The sequence below is a fragment of the Myotis yumanensis genome, unplaced genomic scaffold (assembly GCF_028538775.1).
Source record: "Myotis yumanensis isolate MYYU_CA2020_CCGP unplaced genomic scaffold, mMyoYum1.0.hap1 SCAF_17, whole genome shotgun sequence".
NCBI lineage: Eukaryota > Metazoa > Chordata > Mammalia > Chiroptera > Vespertilionidae > Myotis > Myotis yumanensis.
In genome coordinates this window covers 6,602,817-6,626,542 of record NW_027223768.1, presented here as the reverse complement: position 1 = coordinate 6,626,542, position 23,726 = coordinate 6,602,817, and the positions used below count along the sequence as shown (strand labels likewise).

Genomic DNA, 23,726 nt, shown 5'->3' with positions numbered 1-23,726 from the left:
CTGATTTCTCCTCTCCTCTGAAATACCACTGTTTCTGTTTTTACTTCTATGCTGCTTGTCATGTATTTTGTGTATTTTTTTATTCCCATTACTAAATAGGCCTCCTTACAGATCCCCGTGTTTTCATTGCTAGTGTCCTTTGCAGTGTCGGTCTGGTGTCTGTTACAGCCACTGCATTGAGTTGTACACTTTTGTGGAACCAAGAGCAGCATCGCTAACCCTCAGTGAGAATGTCTATATCCCTGGGAGAAGCACAAAGCAAACCAAGCAGCAGCCAAAAAGCAATTATTTCATGGCACTCCTGTCACAACTGAGAGTTGGGAGGCCAAGTTTGACGCAGAACTCTTGGAAATGAAAAGGAAATGAATGAAAGAAGAGCAAGCAGGAAAAAATAACTTAAGTGGGAAACAGCTATTTGAAACAGATCATAATCTTGACCCATGGTATCCAGTTCTTGGCAGAGGCTGGAAGAATGTGGAGGTAAGTGAGTCTTTATTCCGGGAAATGGATGAGTCGGAGCCAGAGGATGACGAGGACCGAGACAGTGACTTCACCCACCAAGGGACTATCCCCTTGTCAGAGAGGCGTGGCTGCCACAGCATCTGTGCCTATGCTGAGGAGGTGTTGGTTTTCCTTTTATTTTTTTTCCTAAGAAAAAATAATCTTCAGGGGAATATTTTCCTTATAACTTTCAGCATTGATCTTAATAAACTGACCTTAAGTAAAAACAAAGCCATGAGATTTTCTAAGATGAGGTTCAAACTTCCGAAGAGAACAAACTGGCTGTATTTCTTTTCCTTCCAGATGCGCCCCAAACTTAGGGTACTTTTACCACTCAGTTCTAGCTTGGAATCCTAGAGAGCGTGATGTGCTTAGAAATGCCCGGACCTGCATAGCTACTCCTGGGGGCCATTTATGGAAAAGGCCTTTAAGGATCATTCAGATTGTGAAACAGATCAATAAAAAGAGGCTTCCATCTAATGAACCTTTAGAAAATGTATTTTTAGACCTCAGACTCTTAGAAACCTGTAACCCAAGAGCAGAATTACATCTGCCATGGCCTGCCATGCCTAATGTACTTTTCCTGTTGGTGCAGTGATTTCAAGAGCAGGTATAATCTTTACCATATTTTAAATAAAAATATACTATACACATGCAGTTAGTACCTTACACACATTTATTCAACAAACCTCAGTGGAGTGCGTGCTACTTGCCAAGCACTTGTGCTTGTTGCTGAGGATGCAAAGATAGGAAAGATACGGTCCCTGCCTTCAAGAAGGTAAAACTATGACCTGACATTGGCATATCATTTTTCAGTTTTCAAAATGATGCCACAGCACCTAATTTAACCCAGCAACAAACTCCACTAACGTATGTATAAATCTCCTTTTTGCAGAGGGAAAACGTTGCTCAGAGGGATTAAATGAATTGCACAAAAGCACAGAGCTACTCATTGGCAAGATCTCAAACTGGAACTTATCTTTAGTTGACAAAACATTGATTGAATTAGAATGTGATTTTCCCTGTGGAGAGGGACCTCATCTATGTTGTTCATTACTGTATTCCCAGAGCCTAGAAAAGTACCAGGTACTTGGTAGGTTCTCAATAAACATTTCAGGAGTGAGTGTGTTGTGGAGAGGGAGAGAGGGAGAGAGAGTGTATATGTACTAAACTGATCTTTTCTATATTAGTGCTACTCAAAATGTGACCCATGAACTGGTGCTGGTCCACAAAATTGTTTACTACCAGTTGTCTTAGTCCATTTGAGCTGCTATAACAAAATACCACCGACCGAGTAACTTATGAACAGAAATTTATTTCTCACGGTTCCAGAGGAATGTGTCAGAGATCAAGGTGTCAGCATGGTCATGTTGTGGTTAGGGCCTTCTTTCTGGTTCATCCAGTGTCGTCTTCTTGTGTCTTCACCTGGTGGAAAGGGCTAGAGATTGCTCTGGAGCCTCTTGTATAAGGGCACTAATCCCACTCAAGAGGGCTCCATCCTCCTGGCCTAACCACTTCGCAAATCCCCATCTTCTAAACCAGTGGTCGGCAAACTCATTAGTCAACAGAGCCAAATATCAACAGTACAACAACTGAAATTTCTTTTGAGAGCCAAATTTTTTAAACTTAAACTATATAGGTAGGTACATTGTTATTAACTTAATTAGGGTACTCCTAAGGCTTAGGAAGAGCCACACTCAAGGGGCCAAAGAGCTGCATGTGGCTCGAGAGCCACAATTTGCCGACCACTGTTATAAACCATCATTTTTGGGGAGTTGGAATTTCAATATATGAATTTTGGAGGGACACAGCCATTCAGACCATAGCACCAGTTGACCGTAAGATAAGTATAGAAAATGAGAGTAAGCATTTAAATTGTGGCAACTTGGCATTGCTGTGACATACAAGGGAGTGATCAGTAGGCCTGTCTAGTTGAGTAGGGTATAGACCAGTAGAGGTGTTGTCCAACTTGTGTGAGTCACATGTGGTATGGGCTCTGTAATCATCATCCGGCATCTAATTTTTTAAAATCTTTTTACCCCACCCCCACCCCCCAATCCATTTCTTCCACTCTCCGAGCCCCTGCCTCTGGCAATCACCAATCTATTCTCTAGATCTAGGAACTTGGTTTATTTTAGATTCCACATATAAGAGAGGTCATATGGTATTTATCTTTCTCTGCCTGATTTATTTAACTTAGCATATTGGCAAGATTTCATATTTTTTATGGCTAAAGAATAGATGTAGATATATATACCTATATCTATATCACAATTTCTTTATCCATTCATTCATGGATGGGCACTTAGTTTGTTTCCACACCTTGGCTATTATAAATAGTGCTCAATGAACATGGGTGTACACCTATCTTTTCAAGTCAGTGTTTTTGTTTTCTTCAGTTAAATACCCAGAAGTGGAATTGCTGGATCATATGACAGCTCTATTTTTAATTTTTTGAGGAAACTTTATACTGCTTTTCATATTGGCTAGACAAATTTACATTACCAGCAGCAGTGCAAAGAGTTCCCTTTTCTTCACATTCTTTTTTTTTTTAAATTTTTTTATTGCTTAAAGTATTACAAAGGGTATTACATATGTGTCCTTTTTTTCCCCCACCCTTGACAATCCCCTGGCCTCCCCTACCTCTTCACATTCTTGCCAACACTTGTCATTTCTTGTCTTTTTGGTAACAACCATTCTAACAGGTGTGAACTAATATCCCATTGTGGTTTTGATTTGCATTTTCCTGATGATTAATGTATTGAACATCTTTTCATGTACCTATTGAACATCTGTTATGTCTTCTTTGGAAAAATATCCATTCAGATCTTCTCTCCGACTTTTAATTGGATTGGTTGGGGTTTTTTGCTTTTTAGTTGTATGTAGTCCCAATTGTTTATTTTTGCTTGTGTTGCTCTTACTTTTGGTGTCAGATTCATAAGTCACCACCAAGACCTACCAGTATGTCAAGGAGCTTACGCCCATGGTTACTGATTCAATCTCCTGACCAGTAATGACTGCTCAGATTTTCTATTTCTTCATGATTCAGTCTTGGTAGGTTGTATGCTTTAGGAATTTACTATCTAACTTAATCCTAACCATTTTGGCCATTTCCACCCACCTTAATTTCCTCCTGGATATTCTTTACTTTTTCAGAAAGAGACTATTTCATGCCTTTGGAGTAAAAGGGTAAGTAACAGATTTGAAATTTTCTCTATAAAAGCTTGCCCCCCCCCCCCCCACAGAAGTGATATCTAACGATCTTATGCTATGGAGGCATCATTGCTCAGTAATTAAGCCAATGGGTCTCTGGAGTGAGGCTGCGTAAGTTTAAATGCAGACTCTACTACTTATCAACCATTCGCCCTTGCACAAATTGCTTAACTTCTTGTAGCCTCAGTGTTCTTATCTGTAAAAGTACAAAATTTAGTAGGGTTTTGGTAAAAATTAAGCGATAAGGCATGTACAATGCTTTTCACAATGACAAATGTTTTTTTTCATTATAGTAAATATTATCTATCATTATTCATTCTGGGTTCATAAAAATTCATGCTGCTTTTAAAAGACTTTAAAAATCTTGACTATACAGGTAATTCTATAACTACCCAGGCTTGTAAATAAATGGTCAATTTTCAATTATCCACATTATTAAAAGATAATAAAGATCAGCTAATTCCAAAGTGCTTTCTATTTGTTTTCAAATGCACGGTGTGATCGGGGGACATTTGTCGCCTCAGTGGCTGTGAGAGCAGCTTCTCTCTTTAGCTGAGGTTATTTGGGTGGTGAGAGAAGGCAGTCAGGTAGGTGCGCGCGTGCACTGCGTGAAGGAACTTAGTGGGGGGAGTGCACACACAGGTCATGCAGGATGTTTGCTGGGTGGTGTGTTTGCTGCCCATTTGTATGTTGTATATATCAGAGGTTATATGTAGGGTCCCTCCCTGCTAAGCTGCAGCCAGCTCGTTCTTTCCCAGTCTTCTGGAGGGAAGCAGCTACTCGGCCAAGCAGCTCTGCGGCTCCTAGAAGGAATCAAGGATTTCTGTAGCAGGGAAGTTGGATAAGAATGAGCACCAGGCAGGACACCGCTGGCTGCCAATGAGAAAGCCCAGTGCAGGCAGGAGGCCAGAATGTGCCCACAGTCAGCAAAGTTCTTTCTTATCAGAAGGGAAAAGCTTACAGTCAACTACATTATCAAGGAGGAGGCTGTCCCCAGGCCAACCCAGCCTTCAAAAAATGGAGGGAAAAGGTATCCAAGAGGGCTTGTCCTCACTTTGTAGCTATGAGTTCACATCGTTTATTTTGCAACAAAAAACAAGCATATGTAAACCATAAGTTAAGCAACCCAAATAGAGAGAGATATGTGCATTTATACAAGGCAGGATAGTGTGGTGAGGGTTGCTAGATTTAGCAAATAAAAATACAAGATGTCCAGTTAAATCTGAATTTCAGAGAAACAACAAACATGTTTTTAGTATAAATATGTTCCATGCAATATTTGGGGTTGTTTATCTGAAATTCAGACTCAACTGGACATCCTATATTTTGTCTGCCAACCCTAAGTGTGGTTAAACGTGTTGGCTCCACAGTCACACTGTGTGAGTTCAAATCCCAACCCTGCCACTTACCCAGCTGTGTGACCTCGGACATACTACTTAACCTCGCTGAGACTCAGTTTCCTTTGGTGTAAAATTAAGATAGCATTTACCTCATAGAGCTGTTGTGAAGATGAAATAATACACAAAAATTCATAATGGTAACTGATAAATAGTAAATATTGAAGAAGTACTAGCTACTTTTATAGCAAAGATAATGGTTATTTACTAACTGATTTTTAAAATTGACATTATAGTCAAAGGGTCTTTTTAAAAATCTAGGTGGAAATACCGCCCTCCCCCATTTTTGTGGTACTTTCAATATTGTTAACAAATTAAATTAATACAACTTTCAGACCCACTGTCTACGGCATAAAGGAACATAAAACCAGCATCTTACAGCATCATCAGGCTTCCTGTTTGTTCCCTTGATGTCTAACACTTGGACCCAATCTTGAAGATGTCCGAAGCTCCCAATTCCCAATGAGAAACTGGGTGAACTTTCATAATGTACTTGAGTATTTGCCAAATGAAACCCAGGAGAGAATGCTGGCTGTAGAATGGTGTTTGTTGCAATGGGATTCCTGGGCTCTGTAGGTTATTTAAGAGAGTTCCAGCTCTTGCACAGAGGAGCTATTAATAAAGAATTAAAATGCACACAAGAGGAAGCATGGTGAAATGTGAAGAACAGTAGACCTAGAACCCAAAAATCAGGTTCTACCATTCAGAGCAAGTCACCTAATGCTTTTGAACATTTGCTTCCTCATTTAAAAAAAAATATATTTTTAAAATTGATTTCAGAGAGGAAGGGAGAGGGAGCGAGAAAGATAGAAACATCAGTGATGAGAGAGAATCATGGATTGGCTGCCTCCTGCACACCCCACACTGGGGATCAAGCCATAACCCTGGCATGTGCCCTGACCTCCTGGTTCACAGGCCAGTGCTCAACCACGGAGCCACACCGGCTGGGCTGCTTCCTCATTTATAAGTGAAAAAAATCCATGCTACCTTCAAGGATTAGAATTAAGTTAAATAAGATGATATAATGAACAATACCGCACTGGGAACAAGATAAGTGTTCGATAAATATTTGTAATATGAATCTGTCTATTCATTAGAAGAAAGACCATACTGCCCTAGAGCAGCTTTACAGAGATGAAGGCCGAGGGTTTGTGCTGCTTGATATGCTGAGCTAAGACAGGCACTCTTTCCTCTGTCCATATCTGCTCCTGGAGGAGAACCAATAACTTCCAAACAATGATACAACCTGAGGGGAATTCCAGCAAGGACTCCAACATTCCCATCTCCAGTGATGTGTGTGTGTGCGTGTGTACGTGTGTGTGTGTGTGTGTGTGTGTGTGTTGGGGTGATGGGGGGGGGGGGGGGGCAGTGGTGAGATAGGGAAAAGGCCAAAAAAGGAGTTGGCAATTTCCTGTGCATTTGAATAACTAGTTGAGCCAAATACCGAACGCTGCATGTAAAAAATATTAGCTTGGGGCCAGAAAGTAGAAAATGTATTTCCAGTACACTTATAATATTAATTTTGAGCTGAGGGAGCAAATCTTTAATTCAACCAGATTCAACAATGAGGACCTCGGCTTCCCCAGAGTTTGTACTGATTAGGCTTCTTACAGAGTAAGTGGAGGTAGAATGTATGGGGCAGGGGAAACATGGCAGAGAAAAACAGAATTCATGAGACTATTCCAACTCAGAGAATGAAATTGCCTGTCTTAGCTGCTAAGAAGTGAGACTCAATGAAGGGGTGTAGTAGTTTCTAAGAGGGAGCGAAGTGGGGAGTATTAGGGTTCGGATGAGGGGGTTACCTAGGGAGTCAGTCATTTGGGGCTGGAAGGTCATAAGGAGCATTGCAGGGCAATACAGGGGGGATAGTAAACTAGGGGAGTAGCGCTGACATTTGTCAGATAAGCTAGGCAACTATTTTGAAAGTCAATCAACACTTATACAGATGCTCCCTAACTTAGAATGGGGTTATGTCACATCGTAGTTGAGAATAACCTACGTCGAAATGTAATACACCTAACCCAGGGAACGTCAGAGCTAGCCCAAACCACCTTAAACACACTCAGAGCACAACAGCCAAAGAACACGGGAGACACTGTCCACTGTGGCATGTCGGTGCTCAACCCTTGTGATCACGTGGCTGATTGGGAGCTGTGGCTGCCCAGCATCATGATAGAGTATCATTCTACAAACTGCTAGCCCAGGAAAAGATCAAAATTTAAAATCTGAAGGACAGTTTCTACTGCACGGGTATCACTTTCACACCACCGTAAAGTAAAAAAACCAGTTGGGGACCATCTGTGTATTGAATATCAACTATGTGTTCCCCAGCTTCATAAGTATTCAGGGGACACAATGGCACAGAAGGCAGAGCCCCAGCACCCAGTAGGTCTAGTTTAGGGGAAAGCACCCATGAGCCTAGGTGAGACAGAAGATGATAAAAAGAAGGCTCTCCAACCAGAGAGTTAAGATGTCTCGAATGACTAACGTTTGAATAAAAAAAGGAAAGGCTGAATTCTAAAACAGAGATTGGAAAGAGAATTTGCTACCAAAGAGGAGGATTTCTGACAAAAAAAATCATTCAGTGTCAGGTAAGCTGGGACAAGATTGGAGGAGGCCTCGTTTGGGCTTTGCACTTGGCAAAGGGTGGAGGGGAGCATGGCTCAAGCCCTCCCCTCGCTTCCTGCAGCCTGGAGGTGCACGGCATCAAGGAAGGAGAGGCAGGGCCTGTGGCCCTCTGGACCGGCATCTGGTCGACCAGAATCTCCCTGCGAGGAGTTGTAGGGTTTCTCTACAACTGCAACTGCCCACATGAACAAATAATCACAGTGTCAGCCTCTGCAGCTATCTCACTAACTCTCCTTTGCTGACTTTCATGAGTTCCAGAACCAGTTTGTGATCTTAGAAATCAGTTCGGGCTTATCACCGAGAGAAAGCACTATAAGTCTTGTGAGGGAGGCCAGCTCTGCAGACTGCAGGTACCTTGCTATGATAATGAATTCAAATGAGTTCTCCCAGACACTGTCAGGCCCCCATGTTCCCTAACACCATTAAGCACAACGTTAGATGCCGGGTGTCCTGATGAGCCGGCTCAGGCACAATACCAGTCTCACAAACTCCTTCCCAGCCTCCTTTCATTCTCTCTAATGTCACAGCTTCCTCTGCTCTGCCTAAAAAGGAAAACTCTTGTCTCCCAGCCGTTATAATAAAACTATTGGCAGCATGTAAAGTGAGAAAGGAGCCTTGTCTTAATTTATTGCACCTCACAGATTTATTACGCTTCAGGGTAATAATAACAATGGCGTGACTTGCTGCCTGGTAATCTCCTCTCCCCAGGAGCGGGACGGAGGGTGCTGGGAGGCCCACAGACGCCCTGTATGGAGCTCAGCACCGCTGGGCACGCTCTGGGCTCAGTGCCATGGGAGGGTATGGCACTACTGGGCCATGCAGAGCCAAGAAGAGATGCAGAGCTGGTGAGGAGACGCCGTGTTTGGACAGAGAACACTGGAAGCCATTTGGCAGGTCTGTGAGGTGTGTTTCCACAGTCGCTCACTGCCAGGGGAATAAGCCTTCGCAGTCCCCTTCCTCTGGTACCTGAAGTCTGAGAACGCAGTTTGGGAACCACAGAGGTGAGGGAGCCCTTTGCAGGGCATTTGACCTGCCTTCAGACACCACCACCCTGAAAGCATCTGCGACCTTCAGCCCTGGCCACTGTGACTCAGTTGGTTGGGCGTCATCCCCTGCACTGAAAGGTCACCGGGTCAATTCCCGGTCAGGGCACATGCCCAGGTTGCAGGCTTCATCCCCAGTCCAGGTGTGTACAGGGCACAACCGATCAATGTTTCTCTCTCACTTCTCTCTCTCTTCCTCCTCCCTCTCCCTTCCTCTCTCTCTCAAATCAATAACAATTTTTTAAAAAAGAATCTGCGACCTTCAAAGTGAAATCCGTTCAGACTTTCTGAGAACATTTCACAAAACGCAGGGTTCAAGGCGATCACCCTTCAGGCCGAGGGTCTCCTCCAGGTGCCAGCCTCGCTCCGGGCTGCTTCTCTGTCTCTTGGTCATGGCTCCCTGAGGGGCTCCCGGGGCCCACGGTGCCCAATCCACTCTCTTCCAGAGAAACTGCTCGGAGACACTCGGGTGCTCGGCTTGCCCACGGTGACAGTGACAACCTCACAGAGGACAGGGCCCATTAGAGGTGCCCTCCTGCTGCTCCGCTCTTCCGAAAGCCTCTCATTAGAGTTTCTAATGTGTCAGATAATGGGAACTTAATGGGATTATTTTGTTGTTTTTTTCACCAGCCCAGCTGCCCCCAGGGGCACTGCCCGAGGGCTTGCCCACGTGACCTCAGAAGCACGTTTTCTTTCCTCTTATGCCAGCATTTCCGTCACTGACCATCCTGGTGACCACTTTGGACCGTCCTGTCTCCTCACCAACTTTTAGAGAGAAACATCTTTAACAGTCGTCAGTCGACTCAGCGATTAATCCTGAGCAAGTGGAGGCTCAGGCAGCTGCTGCTCCTAGGCTCCTTACCATATTTTGTAAAAATCAAGAACCTAGTCTGCCCATCATCCATTCCCTGGTTCTACTCTAAGGCATCGACCTTCCAAGGGCATTTGCAAGACCCAAATGACTGGGACATTACGCATGACCCACCCTTAGAGGACTTGAATGACATCAATAAATATTTGTGGAGGCCATGAGGCCTTGGGGAGCCGAAGACATTATTCTTGTGCTCTGCCAAAGCTCTGGCCTTCTTCTCAATGAGCAAACGTCAGTTTGTTTGTTTTTGCGTTGGTAAGTGGCGGTCAGCGGGGTCAGTGAGCCTTTGGGGATTTTTATCCGCTGAAATGATGGCAAACCACAAACAATGTGCAAACCACCATCCTCAGGAGACCAAGTGTGCTGACACCTCCCGGGACAGCCTGGGTGTGGGTGCCCCCTGCCTCTGCTGGCTCTTAGCTGCTGGGGCCACTCAGCAAATCCTGAGTCCATCTTCTGTCTGAGGTTCAGTGGACGATGACAACCATTAATTTGAATTTCTGGAAGTAGGTCTGCCTCTCACACGTCACCCCAAAGTACTCTAACAGCATCGAAACCAGACAGAGAGGTTGATGAGTCACAGAAATGGAGACACACGTGGTCCCAGGCGTGTTCAGAGAGGTGGCAGGCCCGGTGCTGCCTCGCACATTGCTGATCACGTTCGATGGAGGGCCCGGTACTGTCCTAACTAAAGGGTTGTTCGTGGAGCTGTTTTGTGGGCTGGGTGTCAATGGGTTGGCCCAAAAGGAGGAAGAAGGAAAAGGGAATCAAATATGGCAAGTGACAAAGCAAGATGAGAAGTAGGTATAATCTGTTGCATTGGAAACAAATCAAAATTGTGTCAGGAGTGGGGACTCATTTTCATTTATTTTGATCGTGATGACATTTTTCATCTGTTTCTGTTTTTAGGGTATAGATGAAACTGTGGACACTGGGAATTGATTTCAAGTGGAACCAGCCTGTAATAGGAACCCCTGAGAAGAATTCAGATCAAAGCGAGGAGGTGGGGGGGGGGGGCATCCAGGAGGTGAGAGTGAGGCAGAGGGACTAATTAGTCCCACGAGAAGCAGTCCCTGGCTTCAGAGGGAGCCCGTGCCACCAACTGCCTCGAGCAGTGCCCTCAGGGTTCAGAAAGCGGCTCGCCAGCCCCGACTTGGACTATCTGGCGGTTTCTCTGGGGCGCACTGGGCACACGCTCATTCGCTGCCTTCTTCCGCCTGCAGGTGCTGACTTTGCTGGTTGAGTCTCCACCGCAGCCCTGGGGCCTCTTCCCACTTCCTCCTCCTCGCTGCTCCTCATCAGAGAAGGCCAGGCTTTGCGTGTCTTACTTCAGAGCTGGGGACAGCAGATGGCAGGCCATCGTGGCCATCTTTCCCTTTTTGAAGTCGGAGCGGAGAGGCAAAAAGAATAAGGGGCCCGGAGCAAAGAAACGTCAGCATTTCCAGAATGAGCCTGGAATGAGGCTCCCCTGCAAATGTCACAGGAGCTAAGTCACCTTTCAGGGCAAACGCTGAACAGGACCGAATGGAGTTCCAATCCTACACATTTTACTTGTTTCATTAAATAAAGAAGGAAAGAGCCCGGCTGGCTTGGCTCAACGGCTGAGTGTCGACCTATGAACCAGGAGGTCATGGTTCAATTCCCAGTCAGGACACATGCCCGGGTAGCAGGCTCGATCTCCACTGTGGGGTGTGCAGTACACAGCCAATCAATGATTCTGTCTCATCACTGATGTTTCTCTCTCTCTCTCTCTCTGAAGTCAATAAAAATGTTTGTTTGTTTTTAAAGAGAGAGAAGGAAAGAAAGAGAAGAAAGCTAGATACTATTCCTTTAGGTGACATGGTGTGGAGAAGAATCTGAACTATGCTCACTACTTTTTAAATTGCAGTCCTGGGCAGCTCAGCTGGGTGGAGTGGCTCTTAGATTCCAACACTTAGAAGGAAAGAGATGAAAGCGTTTTACAAAGGAAAAGAATAAAAAATAAAATGACTGTGGTCCAAAATTGTCTGCTTTGACAAGAATTAAAGTTCAGTTCACAAGCTAAAGGACATTCTGTCAAAACCCACGGCACCCCAGCTAACACCCTACCACTTGCCTCAGCTCTGCCTAATTTTGTCACCTTTCGCCTCAGAATACGTGGTAAATACGAGTTAATTTTCATAGCTTTCTGACAGCTGGTCAAGTCATTCACACGTAGAGCGATGACCGGTTGGGCGGCAGGGAGCAATCTCCCTTTGTTGCCACTCCCTTCCCACGGGCTGGGAAACTGAGGCAGAGGAGGCTTCGGGGTCTGGACCCAACCAGTGGTGTTCCAGGAACCAAGCCTTGAGCAGGGCTGTTGTCTCTGGGAAGTGGCTTTTTGATTCAGCAGCGGTACTTTCCAATGTCAGCACTTTGTGTCAACAGCTACGATGACTCCGTCCACAGGGCCCCTGGTTCTCGGTCTCTGCTGCCTCTCAGAAAAGTTCTCAGGGTGGGTGAAGACAAGGAGGTGGGGGAGGGGCAGGTAGGGCTTGATGGTTGGGAGCTTGACTGGATCTTAGCAGGAAAGGCGAGGGGCTTGGTGATTGTGAATGATACAGCTAAGGGGGGCTGGACCGGAGGCTCCGTGTTGTCCTTAAAACGCTGGTAAGAAGCTGGCAGGACATGCACTAGCTCCCCGCTTGACAATGAAGCACCTCAATGCATGGCCAAGCCTGACCCCAGTCTCACTTGTCCTGCCCCCTTGGGTGTTCCACACGCCCTGTAAACTTGGAAAGGTTTGGGGTAGATTTTCTTGAGGCCTTACTTGTTTCCACCCTCCAAAGAGATGAGCAGGGCACTTATTCCTAGCTTGGTCAAGGTGGTCTTAGAGCAGCTGGGTAAGTCACTAACCGCTGGACTTTGATCGCTTTTTTAAGTGCTAGAAGAGAAAGATGTTTTCGCTAGGTAGAACAGATCAAATCAATGGATGCTTGTTTCTTCCCATCCTCACCATCTCGTGCTCAGTAGAGTGAGAGAACAAAGACTGACACATCACTCAATGAATGCCCCTCCCCCAAGGCAGGCTCTGTGTCTCAGCAGGAAAGGGGAGGAAGTGGAACTGGCATTTAATGAGTGCCTACTCTATGCTGGTCACTTTATATGAGTAATTTAATTTCATCCTCCCTCACAAGATCCTACTACAAGCATGTCAAACTCGCAGCCTGTGGGCCACATGTGGCCCACAACGAATATTTTTGTGGCCCAGTCAATACAATAGTATGTAAAAAAGTTTTAATAAAAATTTCATAACTTAATTTTTACAATATCCTATTATACATAATTATCAATAATGAACTACAACATTCGCTAATGGCTGATTACTATAATCGTGTTTCATTCATTTCCCTTACGTGCCTTGCGCGCAGGTGCACCATTTCTCTCCACTAATACTAGCAGCGAATATTTTAGCAGCCAATGGCCATGTCATTAGTCTTGGACTGACTTGTCTGGTGTGTGCAACAGGAAATATCTCACTTTCGGAGAACAAGAAAAATAGGTTTATTTATGTTACTCTTATTTATTTGTGCAGTTATTCAGTGTCTGGTAAGTTAATGTTCAAGAAAAAATATTGATTTTTCTTAAAATGTTATATTATTTTATATTAACAATGACTTATTTCAGCCCTTTGTATTCAGCATGTCTCTATCGAAATAAACCTACGTTTCTATGAAAATTGAAGCTTTTGGTTTTTTTGTGGCCCACATACATTTAAACCTTGTTTATTTGGCCCGTGTTAGCCTTTGAGTTTGACATGCTTGCCTTAGACTCTCCCAGTGAGGAAGCCATGAGATCAAAATGTAAAACCCACGTTCTCTCCATGAATATTGTTTTCATGCTAAAGTGCGTATTTCGAATGAAGATGGACTTGACCCTGACCTCAGCCTACAGGAGGAAAAGGTCAGCCGTCGGGGACTGTCTTCTTGTACAACATGGTTATCAGCAAGTTCTTCATGACAGGAAGGGTCAGAGGTCAAACTTGTTCCAAACCCTGTTTGGCTGGAGGATCTGATTCATTGAATGAACATCTTTCTTTCCAGGGGTGAGGGTGCAGGTCCTTGTGAAGGGGAATCAGCTTATGGAGGGAGATACTCTATAATTAGTGTGTTGAAAAATCCAATTAGAGTTTACCCTTATTCATTTGTTAGTAAATTAAGGGGTACCTTAAACTAGAAGGGCCTTCAAAATCATACGACTCTTACCCTTGTCATAAAATAATTACAGCCAAATTTATTGAGGGCTTATTATGTGCCAGGAACTGTTCTTTAGGTTTTATATGTGTCATTTAATCCTCTGACAATCCTGTGAGGAAGGTACTATTATGTTCTTCATTTTACAGATGAGAGACCAGATGAAAGGCACAGAGAGGTTAGGTAACTTGCCCAGGGTTACACAGGAAGGAAGTGGCAAAACTGGGATATGAACCTCCAAACTTGGGCTCCTATCTTCTACATTGTTGCAGCCTGTCACGGGGAAGATGGCACAGAGATAGGAAGGGGCGATTATGTCCTTGGAGACCATTCCTCTTCCCTCATTTTCGATTTCTAGCATAATAGGAACCTTCTGCCACAGGATGCACCAGGTCCCTTTACACACACACACACACACACACACACACACACTCCTTCACGACACAGCGGTGTTCCTCTCGTCCCTTCTCCTGGGCTGGTCTTCAGCATCTTCCTCTTGTGATGGGAACGGGGGTGACTGTAGACTCTCAGTTGTGGGTGATCACCTTCTGCCGTGGTCACTGTCCTGGACACACACGGGCAATAGAAAGCGGCAGCAGTCCACTCCTTGGGCACAAAGAACCCCACTGTCACCATCGTCCTCCCCCAAGAGAGCCAGGCAGTTTACCCACACTGGGTGCTGTGGTTGAGGTTAATGGATGTGGTCTTACGTTGTCTAAATATAGGGATGTGGAACTCTCTGGGGAGAGACCAGGCCCGCAGAGAAAGGTCGCTATGGAGAGGGGCTGAACGAGGCCCGGCAGCCTCAGCTTTGAATGTGGCTGCTGAAACTCACATCTGCCCAGCCTTGCAGGTGTAAACCAGGATCACAGAATTACTCACACCACTCAGATGTGTAAAGAAAACATGGTTTCCTTCTTCTCTAATGTCGCCTTCTCAACACCCTTCCCCACCGCACCCCCCCTGCTAGGTCGCCAGAGGGGAAAACCTAATTTTAGTTCAACAGGTTTGAAAACTCAGTCACTCAATTATGTAAATAGTTTCTTTCAGCTCAACCCTGTGTCTTTGGGGTAAGGCCCAGCCTTTCAGATTCCTCCCTCCCTCGGCTGGTTTCTCTGTACCTCAGCGGTTTTCAAGCTTTCCTGTCTCATGGCACACCTGAACTAATTACGCAAGCTCCACAGCACACCAAACAATATATTTTTTTGCTGATCTGACCAAAAAAAAAAGGTATAATTTTGATTCATTCACACTGGACAGCTCTTGTTGTATTGGCTGTTGTCATATTTTGGTATTTGACAATTTAAGGCGAAAGAGGCCAGTGCCCTTGACTAAGTAGTCAGGTATTACATGTTTTAAAAATTCTCTCAACGCACGGGTTGAAAATCGCTGCTGTGGATGGTGCTCCTGGCTCTGAGACTGGGCCTGGCTCCCTCACCCCACGGCTGTGCCCTCTTCAAGGCGATGCCCTACCAACCAAGGGATTCCATGGGGAATAGGAAGTAGCTCTCCTGTCCTTGATGTCCCCTTAATTTATTTCATTCTCCTTCAGGCAGAAACCTGGAGATGAGCAGTTAGGAAAGGACAAGGGACTCTGGGCCTGATGTGGGACCATCTACTCCATCTCCTCTAGCATGGGGGGGGCGGGGGAGAGGAGGCCTGCTGGCAGCTGCCACACACAAAGGAATAGCCCAGGGGTCCTCAAACTACGGCCCGCGGGCCACATGCAAATACAAAGATTGTATTTGTTCCCGTTTTGTTTTTTACTTTGAAATAAGATATGTGCAGTGTGCATAGGAATTTGTTCATCGTTTTTTTTTAAACTATAGTCCGGCCCTCCAACGGTCTGAGGGACAGTGAACTGGCCCCCTGTTTAAAGAGTTTGAGGACCCCTGGAATAGCCTCTTTATCTTAAGGAACTCTTGAACTTCTAAAGAGTGTTGATTATCCAGTTTGTTTTTCAAGCTTGTTGTAACAGTCCTGACCTGCCTGAGGCATTGATCATCCAGGCAAGGCCTCAGGGCTGCAAAAAGAGGGTTGTAGGGAGGAACTCAAATACTGTGTTCCTGGGTATCATCCCTGTTATATGTGTGTATGGGTAGTCGAAGGGGTGGAGGATTCCAGAATGTTTAAAAGCTCTCCTCAGAGGAGAGGCAGTGTGGTGCTGTGCTTAACGGCCTAGACTTGGATCCAGAATGGCTTCTGATATTTCCTTGTGATTCGGACAACTTGAGTCATATGTGAACTCGGTTTCCCCATCTGTAAAATGGGACAATAGCAGTGTCTACCTCATGGGGTGATTACAAGCTTTCCATTTGTTAACATATAAAGGACTTTGACATTCTTTGTCTCCAGCACTATCTCATAGTAAGCTCACGACAAATGTTAGGTATTTAGGTTCCAAGTGCATATACCATTAGAGCTTAAGCCTCGGAAGCCTCTTACCTGTGATATAGGTGAAAGGGCGCGGATCTCAAAATAGACAGCCTACGTCCCATGATCCCGAGCAAGGTTGTATGGCCTCTGCGAAGCGCGGTCTGGAAAACAAAGACAGTATCACAGGATCGCTGTCTCGATGAAATGAAGTATGTGAAGCACTTAGCAAAGAGTTTGGTGGAGTTTCTTCCTCCTCTTCCTCCTTATGTCAGTAGCATGCTCTCCCATAATTGCTCACCGTGATGTCCTCAGCCAGGGATCTAGAGCTCTAAGCAGCCCCTGAGTGGCTTGCACACAGGAGAAGCCCATAGATGCGAATGAGGCCTCCAAGGTGGGGCTCAAGACCCAGAACTTCTCCCCCGTCCGGTGTGGCTGGTCCGAGGACATTCCTGTCTTCCCATCCTCAGAAGGGCATGCATTTCTCCCCTCTTTTTTAGTAAGTTACACTCTGGTCCGTCGGAGGCTGTGTCTGCTTTACTCACATCGCTCAACCCACACTTGGAGAGCAATGTGTTTGCATAAATAGTAGCAGATGAAAAATTTTAAATATCACTTTTTCTCTCCTGGCACTCTGTGAGAGAAATGAGCAAACATAAACAGAGGGGTGTCACACCAGAAATACAGCAGATGGGTTCCTGCTGGAGACCCGGACTTTCCCGGAGTTGACACATTGGGGAGATTTAGGATTATGACAGAATTTACTTGTAATGCTTTCGCTTTCTTATTTCTTGGGCACAGTATTCGTGGCTTAATGACTGGGCTAAATGTACACTTGCAGTCCACATTCTCCCTGGGGGAGCAAGCAGGAGGCTGTGGGCACTCTCTGGAGGAGGGAGTCCCTTCCGGGGGCCTCACACAAATCCAGTGGGATTTAGGGATCAGGGAGAAGAGAGCAAGAGAGCGTTTATCTTCACTCCACGCTGCGAGGGCAGGAGGGAAAGGGAAACTCTTCACTTCCCATGTCAGATGGTTTCGTGCTTAAGACCTAGAGCTGATTGTGGATAACCACACACGCTCCTGACCAATGCTGGTATGGGCCTCCTCAGTTCAGACAACACATCCTGAGAAACACATCTATCTACACCTGGGGAGTGGATCACAAACCATCCCTAACTCAGCTCGCGCCTCTGGGCCAGACTTGGTAAAATATGATTTTCACTCATTTATCCAACAAATTTTATTGAGCACCTACTATGGGCTAAGCACTGCACGAGGAGTGGGAATATGGGAATGAAAAAGACGAGTATAATCCCTGGAAGAGCTCCTTACCCGAAGCCGACCCGGCTGACCCCTGGTCTTCATGAGTTGTCTTCAGGTTATGAAGGAGTCTGCCTGCCTGCGATGGTGACTTTTGGATCTCAGAGAAAGTTCCACCCTTAATTGATAAGTATTAAGTAATTTTTTATTACAAGCATGTTTATCTGTTAGGTTAAGAGAGGCAGCATGATGGAAAGACCACAGACTTTAAAGACGGCCCTGGGTTCCAATCTAGGCTCAAACATTTAATAGCCATGTGCCGTGGGGAGAGTTCTTTTACTTTCTGTGGTTTCATGGCCTCATGTGCCAAATGGGGAAAAGAGCACTAACTCCGGGCCGCTTAAATGAAATAATGAAACAATCACCAAGCAGGGCTTAGTGGGGAGCTCACTATCTCCCGTTAAAGCCCAGGAACTGGAGTCTGGGTGACACAGGACTCGCCTCTGTATGGAAACATCACTGGCCTGAAATATTTTTTTAAAATTTTTTTTCTAAAATATATTTTTATTGATTTCAGAGGGGAAGGGAGAGGGAGAGAGAGATAGAAACATCAATACTGTCAGAGAATCATTGGTCGGCTGCCTCTTTTTTTTTTTTTTTTTTTTTTTTTTTTGTATAATAATTTTTATTTCTTAAAGTATTACAAAGAGTGTTACATATGTCTCCTTTTTCCCCCCCATGACATTCCCTCGGCCCCTACCCCCCGCCCCCCCCCCGTCCCGTGTCTTGTGTCCATTGGTTAATCTTATATGCATGCATATGGGTCCTTCAGTTGGTCTCTTAATCCCCCCCGCAACCCTCCCCAGGCTCCCCATTGTAGTTTAACATTCTGTTCAATGTTGCTCTGCTTCTGTATCTACACCTGTTCATCAGTCCATACTGGTCCCCTTTATTTGTCCCAGCCTCACTGGAGCAGTCTCAACCTCACCAGGGCCGTCTGAGCCTCACCAGGGCCGTTTCAACCTCACCGGGGTCGTCCCTACCTCACGGGGGCCGTTTCAACCTCACCGGGGTTGTCCCTACCACGCCGGGGCCGTTTCGACCTGACTGGGGTCGTCCCTACCTCACGGGGGCCGTTTCAACCTCACCGGGGTTGTCCCTACCACGCCGGGGCCGTTTCGACCTGACTGGGGTCGTCCCTACCTCACGGGGGCTGTTTCAACCTCACCGGGGTCGTCCCTACCTCACGGGGGCCGTTTCAACCTGACCGGGGTTGTCCCTACCACGCCGGGGCCGTTTCGACCTGACTGGGGTCGTCCCTACCTCACGGGGGCCGTTTCAACCTCACCGGGGTTGTCCCTACCACACCGGGGCTGTTTCAACCTGACTGGAGTTGTCCCTACCACACCGGGGCCGTTTCAACCTGACTGGGGTCGTCCCTACCTCACGGGGGCCGTTTCAGCCTGACCGGGGTTGTCCCTACCACGCCGGGGCCGTTTCGACCTGACTGGGGTCGTCCCTACCTCGCGGGGGCTGTTTCAACCTCACTGGGGTCGTCCCTACCTCACGGGGGGCCGTTTCAACCTGACTGGGGTTGTCCCTAACACGCCGGGGCCGTTTCGACCTGACTGGGGTCGTCCCTACCTCACGGGGGCCGTTTCAACCTCACCGGGGTTGTCCCTACCACACCGGGGCCGTTTCGACCTGACTGGGGTCGTCCCTACCTCACGGGGGCCGTTTCAACCTCACCGGGGTTGTCCCTACCACGCCGGGGCCGTTTCGGTCGGCTGCCTCTTGCATACCCCACACTGGGGACTGAGCCCATAACCTGGGCATGTGCCCTTGACCGGAATCAAACCTGGAACCCTTCAGTCTGCAGGCTGACGCTCTATCCACTGAGCCAAACCAGCTAGGGCTGGCCTGAAATATTTAATGACAGCCACACAACTATGCTAAATGATCAATTATCCATAGCCCCCTCTACCCATCCTGACTGATGCCAACTCTCTCTGCTTCTGCTGCCCTAACTCTGCAGCTCAGAAGATGCCCCTCCAGCAAGTGACCCACCCAGGGAAGCCCAGAGGAAATCAGAATCTCCAATAGGAAATCAGAGAAGAGACAGGAAGGCATTTTATAAATGTTTTAAAACGAGATCCATTTTACTGTTATTTTTACTCATCGAAAATATTATCTGTTCTCTGCAGGATCCTTGAAAATGCTGGGCCGAATATGGAACTTGGGGGCCACATTTAGCAGGGAAATGCACAGCTGGACGCTGGTGACACTGCCTTCAGCCATGGCTATGTCCTTCAGGACCCTGTACTGACACCCCCCAGGAGTGACACTGGCAGCTCCCTCTGATTGTCTGTCCTGTGGGTCCCTCCGCTAGCTCTCAGGTTACCCATCCAGATATTGGTAGGATTTACCCCATGGCTAAGTGGTGGGGCTGATGTGAAATCTCCAAATTCCGTACATTAAAGAATTATAGTTTTAAAAAAGCAAAATAAACACAATGCTCAAAACATTGGGGAGAATTCAGTCAACTCTATGGCTTATGAGTCAGCCATAATAATTATGGGGACATCATTTCCATGTGATAACCGGGAAAGACAGTAAGATACATTTAGCAAAATGCAGCACACACAATTCTATATACAGAATGACAGCAACCGGGTTAAAAAAAAATAAACCTATGCCTAGAAAAGGACTAGGAGGAAACACACTACACTGTGAACATTTTGAGTGTTGGGACGATGGCTAATTTTTTGTTTCTACATTTATTTTTATAACAAGCATATATTATCTATAGTGTCTTAAAAAGCATTTGAAATGAAGACTTCTGAGGCCAAGAATATGGATTTCCCTGAGATGATTTTCATGAATCATTTCCAGAGAGGTTTGTAAGTAAGTAATTCACTGGTTGGCTCAGCTGAATGTAGGTCCAAGTGAGCAGACAGGGCTCTTAAGGAACTTAATGGGGATCAAGTCTTGGGTTCTGATTTTTTTTTAAATATATTTTTATTGCCCTGACCGGTTTGGCTCAGTGGATAGAGCATCAGCCTGCGGTCTGAAGGGTCCCAGGTTCGATTCCGGTCAAGGGCATGTACCTTGGTTTCGGGCACATCCCCAGTAGGGAGTGTGCAGGAGGCAGCTGATCGATGTTTCTCTCTCATCGATGTTTCTGACTCTCTATCCCTCTCCCCTCCTCTCTGTAAAAAAATCAATAAAATATATTAAAAAAAAATATATATATATATATATTTATTGATTTCAGAGAGGAAGAGAGAGAGAGATAGAAACATCAATGATGAGAGAGAATCATTGATTGGCTGCCTCCTGCACGTCACCCGCTGGGGATCGAGCTCGCAACCCGGGCATGTGCCCTTGACTGGAATCAAACCCAGGACCCTTCAGTCCACAGGCCGATTCTCTATCCACTGAGCCAAACTGTCCAGGGCTGGTCTTTCTTTGTAGGACCTGTAGTTTTCTTTCTAGCTACCAAGCCTTGGCAGTTTCCAGTCTCCCCCTTCCTCTTGATGCCAAGCTTTGCCCTTTCCGAGTCGTGGATCTGATGGTACACGTATGCGGGATAGGGGTGAGGGCTGCCCGAGATGAGCCTACGGGCTGAGTCCAGCCAGTGAAGCAGAACGTAGCTTCAGGCTTAAAGACACACACCAACTTGTTTTGTCTTTCCCTGTGTTTAAGCAAGTCCCTAAACTTCCTGGGTTTTAACCTAAAACAAGAACCAGACAGCCTGTGACCTAACCCTATCGTCCTCCTAATCTGAGACAGCCTACCCCCGGGACATTTGATCATTTCTTTTCCCATAACATTCTCCTGGCAGCCACACCCTAGTGACAGTCTCTGCATCTGAGCCCTCGTTCCTCGCACACGTGGTTTTACTTTCTGGTGTGGGGGTTCAGACGGAGCCACCACAAGCTGTGCCTCAGGGGTGTGCAGATTACTCTGAACTAAAGGCAGTTTTAGCTTCAGACTCAGGAGAAACCCGGCCCCTCCCTTTAGCTACTATCTATTGGGCAGGGCCCACTGCTCTCTACTGAACCGCCGTTCTTCTTTTCCCCTGCAATGATCCTCTGAAGCCCCCAAGGTGCATGACCTCATCCCTAGCTCAGAGGTCCCCATTTCTGTCTCTGAACCTCTCCTGCATGGGAGTCTCTGATGCTCTCAAACTTGGTCATTTTCTCTTGCTGATCTGTCTCATGTCTGTTTGATGATTATTAGACCAACTAGAGAAAGCTTGAGGGTAAAAGGAAGTTTGTTCCTCCTCACCCTGGCTTCTTGTACCAGTTTGACAGTCAGTCTTTGAGAGGGACCGGGGGCTGGCCAGGCAGATCCCCACAAAATCAGACACTAGACATGTCTCAGGGACTCAGCCTACTCCACTCCTTTTTGACTTAGGAAAGAACAAAAAGCAGGAGTCATGTCCTAAGCTACCAGGTCACATGCTCAGTGCTTTCTAAGTCAAGCTGAAGTTGCAAGTGGCCCCGGTTTCTCAGCCTTTGCTGACCATCACGCCCACCCTTAGGGCTGCCCGGAGCCTCCTGCCTTGAGCTGGCCGACCAGCTCCACCGTACGCTTCAAGATAATGTTTTGGGGAAATGATGCATTCTGAAAAATCCAGACAAACAGAAAAGTACAGAGGAGAGATTTAACTTAGGCCCCGACTCCTATCACCCAGGCCATGGCCTTAGAGCAACACACCACTGTGTCTCTAAGTAGCAGCCCTGCCCCAGCCTGAACCAAGAATTCCTGGCCCTGGGACTCAGAACTTGTAAACAGAAGAGGCCTGCAGTCAGGTGGCCGGTCCAGCTGAGTTTTACTAGACAGCCCGGTGTTAGCCGTTGCCGAGGGGCCTGCTCTGGGCCTGAGTCAGCCAGGGCGTGACAAGCCACAGCGCCACTCTCACCTTGGCAAGCCCATCGAGTTCCCCGCCCCCTGCGCCCACTCAGCTGCTCTCAGCCACCTCTGCCAACTTGTTCATTTTGTATCTATTTTCCTCCCCCCGCCCCCTCCTTCCCCCCCCCCCCCCCCCCCGCAGCCACCTCCTCTGCTATTTACCCCCCAACACACCCGCTCATCGTCAGAGATCTGCTATCGAAGCGTGGTGACTCATTTGTCACTTAGGTATTTTGGGTTCATTACTCTTCAGCCAGTTTACCCAGAAGAACCACAAAGAGCCAACACAGAGAAGAGAGGAAATGGGGGCGTGCAGATGGGAGGGGGCGGGGCAGGAATCCAAGGCTGCTGTGGAAAAGCTCAGCGGAGGTGCGGTTGTCACAGAGCCAGGGCCTTCCAAAAGCAACAGGGGGAAGGAAGCAGTGCTTTGATGAAAACTTTACTGAGAGGCCTGGACGCGCCCCCCGGAGTCCTCCCACCACGGGGGATGGAATGAAAGAATCGTCCCTGCTCTTAGGGAATACGAAGAGCAACCACGCCCGAGCTGTGTTGACTCGGTCGAAGCAAGGTGGAAGGGAGCACTTACGGGACAGCCAAGCAGCGCCTGCAAAATACAGTTCACATCGTTTGCCGGAACCTTCTGTCTCCCGCTCCCCTGCATCCGTGTGCCTCTGGCTCAACCATCTAGGTTTGCTCTGAGAACAGTATCGGGAGGGTGGGGGGAGATGCTGCTCTGCTAAGTAGAAAGACGCTGCTTCTGCTGTGAACAATGGAAAAATCGTGTGTGACAGGTCAGCCAGAAGACTCATAGGCCCGAGAAGCTTCCAGAAAGTTATTGTTTAGAAATTAATCTTCCTTACATTGTTTCCCCCCTAAGACACTGCTCAGTACGTGACGCTTCTGCTTGTACACCAAGCCTGCCTTGTTTTAGTTCTAATCTCTTTAGTAAGAGGATTAAATTACTGTTTGTGACATTTGTCATCCGTTTCTAGTTTGGGGCTTGCAAAATGAGCAGGCTGGGAGTATTCATTCCTTTCTAATTATGCATCCTTCAACTCAACAATATTCCCCAAATGCCTAATGCTGGAGCCAGCCCTTCAGGTCCAGACCCGGGGCCATGGGCTACATCCCAGGCTGGGTAGCTCCAGAACAGGGTTCTGAACTTGAGAAAGAAGCTGATGAGAATACAGGGAGGATGTGCCCGACCGGCATGGCTCAGTGGTTGAGCGGCAACCTATGAACCAGGAGGTCAAGATTTGATTCCCGGTCAGAGCACATGCCCAAGTGGTGGGCTCAATCCCCAGTGGGGGCA

The 23,726-nt window shown here is 46.7% G+C and overlaps 1 long non-coding RNA gene across 2 annotated transcripts; it reads right to left on the bottom strand.

The window, feature by feature from the left end:
• Positions 1–1,828: 1,828 nt before the first annotated feature.
• Positions 1,829–23,117, bottom strand: LOC138995852 (uncharacterized). Of its 2 annotated transcripts, none has more exons than XR_011468682.1 (3): positions 23,001–23,117; positions 16,310–16,401; positions 1,829–1,926 (listed from the first exon to the last, which is right to left on the bottom strand). It is a non-coding gene; the product is annotated as an uncharacterized lncRNA (long non-coding RNA). The 2 variants fall into 2 exon arrangements; XR_011468681.1 differs by lacking the exon at positions 1,829–1,926 and adding an exon at positions 13,885–14,470.
• Positions 23,118–23,726: the final 609 nt, after the last annotated feature.